Source organism: Siniperca chuatsi, linkage group LG6 (assembly GCF_020085105.1).
Source record: "Siniperca chuatsi isolate FFG_IHB_CAS linkage group LG6, ASM2008510v1, whole genome shotgun sequence".
Classification (NCBI taxonomy): domain Eukaryota; kingdom Metazoa; phylum Chordata; class Actinopteri; order Centrarchiformes; family Sinipercidae; genus Siniperca; species Siniperca chuatsi.
In genome coordinates this window covers 21,049,878-21,060,874 of record NC_058047.1, presented here as the reverse complement: position 1 = coordinate 21,060,874, position 10,997 = coordinate 21,049,878, and the positions used below count along the sequence as shown (strand labels likewise).

The 10,997-nt window shown below is 39.4% G+C and overlaps 1 long non-coding RNA gene across 1 annotated transcript; it reads left to right on the top strand.

Annotated features, from left to right (window-relative positions):
• Positions 1-5,719: 5,719 nt before the first annotated feature.
• Positions 5,720-10,762, top strand: LOC122877863. Its single transcript, XR_006378368.1, has 3 exons — positions 5,720-5,855; positions 6,036-6,117; positions 9,922-10,762. It is a non-coding gene; the product is annotated as an uncharacterized LOC122877863 (long non-coding RNA).
• The last annotated feature ends 235 nt before the right edge of the window (positions 10,763-10,997 follow it).

Here is a 10,997-nt window from a genome sequence, read left to right as displayed (position 1 = left end):
GAAAATCCGGTGAAACATCCTTTGAGGCTGTTCACACATCCATCTCCAAGAGTCAAAATACCAATGTAGAGGTGAATGATAACCTCCATTCAGCAATTGGCCCCAAAAGTCCCAGGTTCACTGTGTGTCACTTGCTTTTTGGTAATTTGATTAATTGCAATTTTGTTTGGGAATTTGCACAACAAAAGTACAATATCAGCTAGGTCCTGCATTGTCAGGTAGTATTCCAGTACAGGAGCACCGTGTGCTGTGTGCATAGTTCTTGATGGGAACTTGGAAGCAACAGGGGACCAACAGCAAATTTGGATCAAACTACAGCTACATACAAGGATTCAGCTAAATTTAAAATCCCATTGACATTTGTAATAATGCAAATAACTAAAACTCCAGAGTTGGAACATAGCCTTATTCAACAAGATGTTGTATGGTACACTCCATAAGGATGGTAATTTTAAAAAAAATCAAATATTGTTGTTTATTTAATTTTTCCATTGTTAGCTGTCTTTAACAAATACCATTTTCCATAAGAATCAAGACCATCGCAGGTTAAATGTCACAGCTCAACAAAGGAGGTGATTCCATGGGCGAGTCGAGGGGCTGCAGTCAGCAGAGATTACAGCTAAAAAGCTGGAAAAACGGTAATAGAAGAGACTGCTGGTGAATATTATAAATATGGACTAAAGCATGATCAGTCACAGACGTGATGACCGAAGTACCCACACTGTAGCGCTGGTAAATTTTTGTGGGAGCTGACAAATTAATCGTTGTTTATCTTTGTAAAAGTCACAAAGGTTTCAACTTCTAATAGTAAGTGCTGTAGTGGATGCCAGTTTGTCTTACAATATGGATAGAAAACCATCAGCGAGGCCGATGAAAGAAATGCTAAATGAGAGACTGCAATGAGTTACAGAAGCTAGTGGAACAGAGGCTGTGACGTCAGAACTTCAGCTTTCTATATGCCTCCTCATAGCTGTGGGGATTGAACTTGTGACCCTGTGTGTAGAGCGTGGCCCCTTTAACCAATATCATTCCCTTCCACTTTTTAATCCATATTCCTGCTTTGTAACTTCAATGCTGTTTTTTTATGCTGAAAATTGATGTTGATCTGTAGCCAGACAGACAGACAAGCCACAAAAAACTAAATCACATGAACACAGATGTTATGAGATGCTTCAGCTGTCATGGTTTGTTACAGATTGTGACTCCAGTAAACACAGTAACTTATTCAGGCTAGTCTATTCACAACTAAACTGTTACCGTCTAGAACCACAAATAGTGGTGGCGATGGACGGTGTTCCCTGTTTTGTGCCCTTGCTTCACACACCCGCCCACGCATTGCACATTTAAGGTCTACCTTGCACACATGAATGAACACATATTTGTCTCCTCAATCCCCTCCACCTCTCCTCCTGCTCTGCCTCCAACATAAGACGACTGCATTCAGGGGTGTTTCTGAAAGGGAAAACCCCCTCCCTCTCGTCGCTCCCCTTCACCACCACCACCTGCTCCTCTGTTCCCCCTCCACCCACGCATTCCCCTCCTCCCCTGCCTCTCTCTCTCTCCCTCTCTCACCAGATTTCCTTTCAACAGAGCAGCTCCAGGCGGCGTTCGAACGTGCGAGAGATGCTGATGACTCACCGGGTTCCTCTTTGCTCACGACTAGGCGGCTATTCTGTTTCTCACTTATTATATGAGGCTAGATAAATGTGATGCCAAAAGCTGATAAGTGTGAAATAATGTTGACTGAGCAGACCTTAGCTGTGTGTTAGACAGCCATAAAGCTAAAAAGGGTTTTACTACTACAGTGTTGTTTTGTGAATTGCACTGGGAAATAATACATAGCCAAATAACTGGGTTTTTTTTGTCATTCGTCTACTTATGATGCATAAAATAGAAGCAACAGGCAGTTCAAGTTGATATACAATGGTAATAATACCAGTCTCTTCTATTAGACATGTAGTGTGCCTGCAGATATACACATGAAAGTTGAGAGAAGATGAGATGATTTTTCATTCTTTTACAAATTGAAGACAAGGAGACTCTATTAAAGTGCCTAATCTTGTGCTGCTAAATGAGTCATAAAGAAAAGGAGTTAAGACAGTGATAGAGAGAAAAACAAGAAGACGAAAGGAGCAGACACGGATTGCGTTGTCTGAGATGAGCGGGCCGGTACCACTCAGGGGAAAAAAAAGACAGTGAAGAAAGTAAAGAGAAAAAGAGAGCAGGAGAAAACCCTAGAAAGCTGATTATGCAGCATCTCCTTCCCACGCAGTCTGCCTACGCTCCCTCTCTCCACCTCCTCCTCTTCCTCCTCTCCTCGTTCAGGATTCTGCTCTATCCAGTCCTCCCTCCCTTTCCCTTCTCAGCTGCGTCATCCAACTCATTGTGTGCGTGCCCCCACCCTCCTCCCACCTCCCTGGGGACGGAGCAGAACTCTCCACTGCTTAGCTTTATTATTACATGCAGACTGAAGCTTTTGCGCTATTTGCTACAGCGGCTACACTTCATGATGGGTTGAAGGACAAAAACACACCCACACACATGCAGACATTATTCCACACACTGGGGAGTTATCATTTATTTATCAGCCAGCCTGTAAAACCCCTTTAACTGTAGTCATGTGTTTCTTTAAAGCTTGGTGAAAGAGCCCACCCAGGCTTTTAGACACTCAAGGACTTAATTTTCATCTTTGAGTTAAATGTGTTTTAACTGCCAGTTGATGACAGAAACAATATTTACGAGGTAATGTGGGAACGATTTGTATAAAATAGCGTGAATGTGTTGTTGGGTGTTTCCTCACCGGTGCTGTGTGAGTTTAATGCGATTACAGCTAAAGGTGGAAACTCTTTTGTCCAGACCTTTGTCTGATCCTGCAGTTAGAGAGATTCTCCATCTCGCTCTTGTTAACCTATTGCACACAGACTCCTGAATGCCCGGCCTGCATTCAGACAACCCTGGTGACCACACTGCTGATCTCACCAGTCCTTCTTAAGACAACCTGGGGAGTGACGTGGGTCAGCGCTGAGGTAAAGTAAAGACGAGAGTGACTCACGTCATCTTGAGACATGCAATCCAAAACATCAACGCCGATGTCAACACTAACACAGGGACGTGACTGGAGGGTTATGACTCAAATTATCCTCCTCATCACGATATCAATACTTGTTCAGGTCACACAGGGCCTGAGGAACTGAGTGGCATAAGAAAAGTTGCGGAAGAAACTGAGCAATAAGAAATTAGTGCAACTTCTCTTCTTCATCTAATTCACATTCTGCTTGCCATAAGGTAACAGTACAGGCCTGATAGAAAAGATAAAAGAAACCAAAAAAGAGAAGATTATAGATGCTATATTCAATATTTTTATCAAAACAATGTATAAAATGGTACCTTTTCTACGATGGAACACTCCTGGATGAATGAGGGACTACACCGTAATGTATCAAATGACTATGTGAAAACAATGTGACAATGTGAAGGGTGTCGCTTGTAGTGATGAACCTACAGAGAATTATCACCTGAATCTGCAGCTCCACTCTGCTTTACGGAGCTTTATAGTGAGTTTCAGCTCATTGTTTAGCTGTCCTGTCCACAACTTAACTGTTTTGGTTCACTCTCACCGCTCTCATAGTATCGTTTTCGGCCACAGCAGGCAGTTGTTTTCAGTGAAAAAAATGTACACTACCTGCTCAGCACCGAACAGCAGACAGGCACAGTTAGCAACTAGCTAGTGAAGCATTTAGCATCATCAGCTGGACAGAAACACGACTCCAAATGAATGATCCGTAATTGCTGGATGTGTAAATAAGCAACTGTTTGCTAAAAAGTTTGTCAGTTCAAAACATGATGTTATTCTAATGTTGTGTTTACCACTTGTTTCAACTGCCCCCAAGTGGCCAAAATATCAGATATTGCAGGTTCAACAAAGGAGAAACGAGGCTAAAGAGTCTACAGCCATGCTAGCACACAGTGCTTTGAGCTAAATGCTAACGCAAGCATGCTAACATGCTTACAATGACAATGCTAACATGCTGATGTTTAGCAAGCAGTGTTTACCATGGTCACTGTGTTTAGTGTATTAGCATGCTAACATTTGCTAATTAGTGCCAAACACAAATTACAGCTGTAGATGATGGGAATGTCATACGTTTTGTCATATGTTTTGCTGGTATTTAGGTATTTAAACCTAGGTATGATGACCTGATGAAGGCAATCACCAAAGTTATTACAGTTATTAATATATATAAATAAAGTGAATTGTCTGTACCAAAGTTTGTGCCAATTGCTCCAATATTTGAGAGCTGCTATTAAAAATGTTGTACATGGCTGTGAAGTATATTGAGATGTGGTTGTATAGTGTTCATGTGTGTGAAATACATGCAAACAAACAGCAGTTGATATGGAGTAATGGCAGATCTAATGTTGTGTGTTATATGTTTTTAGTGTGTTGCTTTATATGACCATTTTAACTTATGTAAAGTGTCTTTGAGTACCCTGAAAAGCGCTCTATAAATAAAATGTATTATTATTATTATTATTATTATTATTATTATTGTTATTATTAGATCAAAATCAGATCCTGTCTTATATTTGACACTGATTATTGCATATTTAGTGACAATAACAGTATGGTAAAAGTTGAAGAGTTTTGTTTCACACAGTGTGAGCAACTGTTTTCAGACCCAACAAAGTATAAGCCTCATAGCAGAATCCATGAAGCTGATTTACTTCTGAAATTGAAAAAGCTTACTCAGATAAAAATCACTTTGTAATGGTGCAATCGGCCTCAGTCTTCAATCCACCATCGGATGCCGGTTGCACATGAAATGGAAACTTACCATAAGGGTATTATACAGTACAGAGTATTATCAAATGCACCTCATAACTTTTTAGCCAAACAAAGGCAAGTAGAGTAAACAAGTTGTGATAAGAAAACAGGCCTTGAATTTTTGGCAACAGGCGCAAAGCAGGCGAGCAGACAGCATCTGTAGACAACCTCAACTTCAACTACAAAAGCTCTTTTTCAAACCAACATGTCTTCAATCCAGCTATGTGACAATTAAGTGACAATGAGGTGTTTGATGATTCATTTCTAAAGCAGAGGCGTATCGCAAATGTTGGGAGATGCAGCTGTAAACTTGCAAAGTCTTATTATAAGAAAACAGGAAATACCTTCCCATAATGGCAATCAAACCAAAAAAAAAGAATCTGCTTTCTACATATTTTGCTCATTTAATCAGAGCTAACACGTGTTCCTGGAAGAAAAAGAGTATTAGGTGCCCCCTTCCTCTTTTTGCCTCCCTCATCTCTTCTCACACCCCCCGCCTCCTTCACAGCGTGCTTCTCAGCTGTGGGTTTACTGATTAGCCTGATCCATAAATAAGTAATCAAAGCGAGAGCAGCGAAATTCCGCTCGCCCTTATTATCAGCTTGCTCTATCTCTCACACACATCGCAAGTGCACAAACACACACGCACCTTTTTTAGATCCCCTTTCACCCCCTCTTTCTATTGCAGGCCTATTTTAGAATCTTTGGGGATGATGGAGAGACAGAACTTGATGTCCTGCTCTGACGAAATTTACAAAATAACAAAGCGATTTAGAGGGATGGAAAGTGTGTGTGTATCCTATGTATGTGTGTGTGTGTGTGTGTGTGTGTGTGTGTGTGTGTGTGTGGAGGGCAAGAAGGACAGTGAGATGGAAAAAAGGGAAGACAGGGAAACATACAGTCAGTGCGAGTGTGACTAAACTGACTGCAGCAGAATGACTCACCCTGTTGCTATGGCAACCTAAAGACACGCTCTCCTCTAATGAGCGATTTCAACTGCTGGTGGAGCAGCAGCTAAAGGGGAGAAAATGTACGTTTTCGGGAAATCACTGAGGGGAAACAGGGTTGCAGAGGGCAGTGTATGGGCGCATAGAGCGGGCATAAAAGCCTCTATATCAAAAAAGCAAAAGGTATTAACAAAAACAAAGACAAAATTCTCGACTACAGCCACACCTCTCTTTCTCTCTCTCTCTCTCTCCGTGTCTCTCAGCACTGCAGTATGAAACCCAGCGGCTGCTTCTTCTCCACTGTAGTGGACTGATGTGTGTGGGTGTTAAGCTCGAATGCCCTTGGTAAGTAGAAGTCATGTAGGATAAAGTCTCACACAAAACTAAAACTCCTTTAGAATTCATTATAAGCCAAAGTTTTGATTGTTACAGTTATTAATTCTTTATGTGATGTTTAACGACTAGAAATCTTCCTATGATACCATTTCCATTCATTTTCAGTGATGCACATGTGAAAGAAACTCCCCCTCTTAGTAAAAGGAAGTGAATAGTAAATAGGGATATAGTGACAATAATGAATATTGAACACAAGATGAACTGCTGTCATCATAGACAGCAATATTGAGTTAGAGAGACTATACAAAAACTATTGAGGAGGAGAGGGGGAGTCTCCCCTGCATTATTAATCTTTTATTTGGATCCTACCCTTGACTTGTAAAAAAAATAAAAAATAAGTGCAACACCCTCCCTTTCATATTTCAAAATATAGTACTGGGTTGGTACAACTTATTCCACCATTAATACCTAAAACAAAGCCAAAGCATATCGAATGTAAGATGGTGTTATCTAATTTAAGCCTTAATATATTTATTGGCTAATCATTTTGACAATAACCATCAATGCACAAATTATAAGCGGAATTAGCAATCTCCAAATTTATGGCAAACATAGCAAAAGGCTGAACTTGATAAAATTCAAATTCAGCCTTTTGTTATGTTTGCCATAAATTTACCTATTCACTCCCTTTTACTAAGAGGGGACTATATATGACACATTTAACTTTTTCCAAAAATATTTTGTTATGATGCAGAAGAAGGTGAATGGGAAAATGACTAAAAGATATCATTTAGTGTGATGGGAAAAATAAATCACTGAAACAGAGACAGGGTTGTTGTCCTCTGCATATGGCAAAGCACACCTGTGCACATTAGAACTATCACTTGTGACTATTTGATCCCTCTTTTTAATGCTGAAATACAAATTGTGATTGTTAAAAAATAAAAAAGACCTTTCTCTGTTCTCCCCAAAAAGTCACACTGCCCTCCCCTCAGCAAAAAGAAGAAATACATAACCCTTCCCCCTTTCTGACCCCCACCCCCCCACCCCCCCTAATAATTTGTGTACAGTCCCTAAAATGTGTTAAAATAATGTGTCCTCACTTCAAATTGGAAGAGGAAGTAATCTAATTTCCCACCCCACATACACAAGACTCTGGTCTGACATACTTAACCTACAGTTAATTGGCAATAGAAAATGAATCAGACCATTTCCCTCTCCATTCTGGTGGGAGAAACACAAAACACAGAAGGGGAGAGAAGAATGATGGTCCTCATGTTTAATTTAATTGGGTCCTGTGTGGACACAGTCACAGTTCCAGGCAGCTCATTAAACTCCACTATGGAAAAATAAATGTTCCAATTCAAAGACTAACACAATAAAACAAGATAGGCTAATAAATAAATAGACATAATTTCCCCTGTGACCCAAAAGACAGGTCTGACTTAAAGAGAAGTAGGTTGTATACTGTAGTGCAGTCAGACAAACATGTAATAACAGGGAATAAAAAGATTATTCTCTTTAACTTCTGACTGCCTGCCACAGCAACACACTGACCGAGTCTGCGATTGAGGAGGCTTGATTATAAACGGCTCCGAAGAGGCTGTTACCAGTCATCGCAATAAGAGAGGGAAGATGAAAAAAGTTGTTCCATAAGAATGACAAAGCCATAACAGTAGAGACGGACTTACTGAAGATGCTGCTGTACTCAGAGCTCTAAAGATCCAAAGACAATGTGTATATATTTAAATCTAAACCTGAAAATGAATTGTTTCATTGTGCTGAAACTCACATAAACAATGCAAATGATAATAACTTTTTTAGAAATAGTTTGACCACCATAGATTAAATACAGTAAAATCTGCATTTTAGCCCACACAAATTAATGTGAGATCATGCATTTTTATTCTGCATTCAGTCATGAATGATCACTATGTGTGTGTGTGTGTGTGTGTGTGTGTGTGTGTTGTGTGTGTGTGTGTGTGTGTGTGTGTGTGTGTGTGCGTGTGTGTGTGTGTGTGTTGGCTTGCTAGAGGGCTGACACTGGCAACATGCTGCAATTAGCCAAACAAGAGACAATGACATATTGAGTGCTGCTAGCACCTTCTGTTAGTCAGCCTGCAAATCCCTCTTCAGGCCATAGCTGCTGACACAACTACAGTATCATCCTGAACAGCATCACACACTGTTTCACATTGAAGCAGGTCATGCTTCTACATCACTGGGTAAATTTAACAAAGTGCTTGAAATATAAGTTTCAAAACTATTTAAAGTTCAATATAGTGCATACTGGCAAGATGGTAAGATACTACCTAATAACTTTTATGGGTCTGTAATTTTCAAATCATTTCCACGGACGTTTCCTGGATTTGGTACTAATTATAGGGAAAGTACACAGACAGTGTTCAGTTGGTACACTTCTAATTAGTTGATTCAAATTCATTGCTAGCATGAACAGAGAGTCTTTTAGTCAGTGCACAGCAGGTCTGCTGAACATGCAAAAATATGTTGTCTACAGGCAAGCATACAAATCAATGTACTGTATATGAAGAATACGTTTCCGATAATTCATGAATTAGAAATGAAAATTTAAATGTAACAATTCTTTCAATTAAATTCATTCCCATAAATAGTACCAAATTGCATAGTTCTTTCCAGGAATCTTCCTTAGCTAATATGCTAACACTCACTAATGCTCACTAATTTATTTTATCTGTTCAATAAATGCTCAGCATTTTGTTCATTCAAATCATAATTTGTCTCAAGATTTGAGCTCAATGATAAATTGTGATGGTGGCGAATACCAAATATAAATTGAAAGGGATTAGCCATCTTAAAACATCTAAATGTCCATAACAAAATTTTTTAATAATATTGTTACCCCTTTGCAAGTGGTTGTCACAACTGCAGCACTCTAAATAAATACAGCAGTATTAGACCTTCTTTATACAATAACTTGTCACTGGTGCAGTACAGGAACAGTACGGTGCCGTGTCTTGCAATTCAATTTCTGTACCCTGTCATTTGTCACCTTTGAAAGTGTTATTATGTACTTAAAGTGACAAAACATACCTTTAGTCACAGTGTGATTCAAACTATCCCACCCCAGCTCCCACAAAACTACACAAAGCCACCATGACCAACTAGTAGGACTTGCTAGCGCAGCAACAAAAACATGATCCCTCACTGGCTTCCCACCAACACACACCAGTCTCTCCCAGGTTCCACATTCAGTGTGCAACCTTGACTGACTTTATCTACTGATTTTAATGGGTATGTGATTTTACAGTATATACACCCCTTTAGTTTGACTGTGGTAATCTGGCATAATTGGACATAATTAGATAATTAGACTTATCTTATTTACAGCCAACCTACACAGCTCCCTAATTTTAAGATCTTAGCCCCACCTCTTTAATCTCAGCACTCATGTTTTACATGTTTAAGATATTCTAATTGATGTAGAACAAAGTGGCACTTCCATAACTGCTTAAAACTGAAAAAGGAAGGCATAAAAACTAAGGAATAATTTTGTTAATCATACTGCCATACTACAATAACTATATTTAAATGGGTGGGTATGCACATACAGCCATCTTTTGTCTATATTTTCTTTTTTTGTGTGTTTATCTCATGCAATAATAAATTAGTATAAGTAATAATAAATCATAAAGGGTTATTATGCACAAATAATAAATTGTTTTGTTAATAACATACCAATGGTGTTTGCTTTCAGTCACCTGCTGAAATCTGTTGTGTCACTCTGAAGACTCTAAGCCCCTCCTCTGCCCTTACCCTCTAATTACTCTCCAGGGCTCAGCCTTATACAGCACACGCTCATATGGGGGGTAAATGACATCATTCTCCCCAGAGAAGGCCTCATCTTCGTCCTCCTCCTCTTCCCCACAACACAGCAAACATCCAGAAGAAAGGACAAGAAAACGAAAAGTCTGATAATTGATATGTTTATTATAAGATTTGATACATATCGTTCTTTGACTTTCACTCCTTCTGCAACTAAAATTTCTCCATGCACTCTAGAATAAAGTGTTATCCTGACATTTTAATTTTTTGCTATCACCAACTCAGCAGCAGGGACAAAGACAACACATCAACCCTCTGACAGCTTGTTAGTAGATAAAAAACAAGCCCACAGATCTACAAAGGACACACTGACAAATGATGTGTATGAGTGTGTGTGTGTGTGTGTGTTGCGCAGGCGCTCTGTGACAAAAAAACTGGGGTCGTGACTAGAATCTTCTCATTATGGAATGTGTCTCTTTCACACATTTCAATCAGTCCACTCATGACACACACACACAATGTAATGGAGCTTCTCTGTCTTAATTAGGGCCTGGTGGAAACACTCATTCAGATTCACCCTCCCGACTAGTATGAATATTAAGTTTGTCATTCATGAATATCAAAATCCATTTTAAACTCAGAATAATGGTGGAACTGCACCTTTACAGACCTCCATTCCCTGCATCAGAAATGACTTTTAAATGATGCAGTGGCCTCAAAATGACATTCTGTAGACACTTTTCAGTATGGATACCTAAAAATGAGTTGATAGAACAGTCAGTTGCCAATGAAAGCATGTCACCAACAAGAAAATGTGAGTTTTCCCTCCAACCTACCTGTGACAAAACACAGAAACACACTACATAATAAAAACATTTAAAAAACCTTGGTTGAAATTGTCTTCAGCCAATAGAGAAAAAAAGGATTCACACAAAAGGAACAGGGAGAGTTTATAATAGTTGGTTTCACAATGGTTGTATTCACTGTCACTATAACACTCCATGTGTCCTCAGTAGGTGGCTTTCTCCTGTTCACATTACATATCCTCCAGGAGACAAAAATGGCCCACACGTCCTTCCTATTGC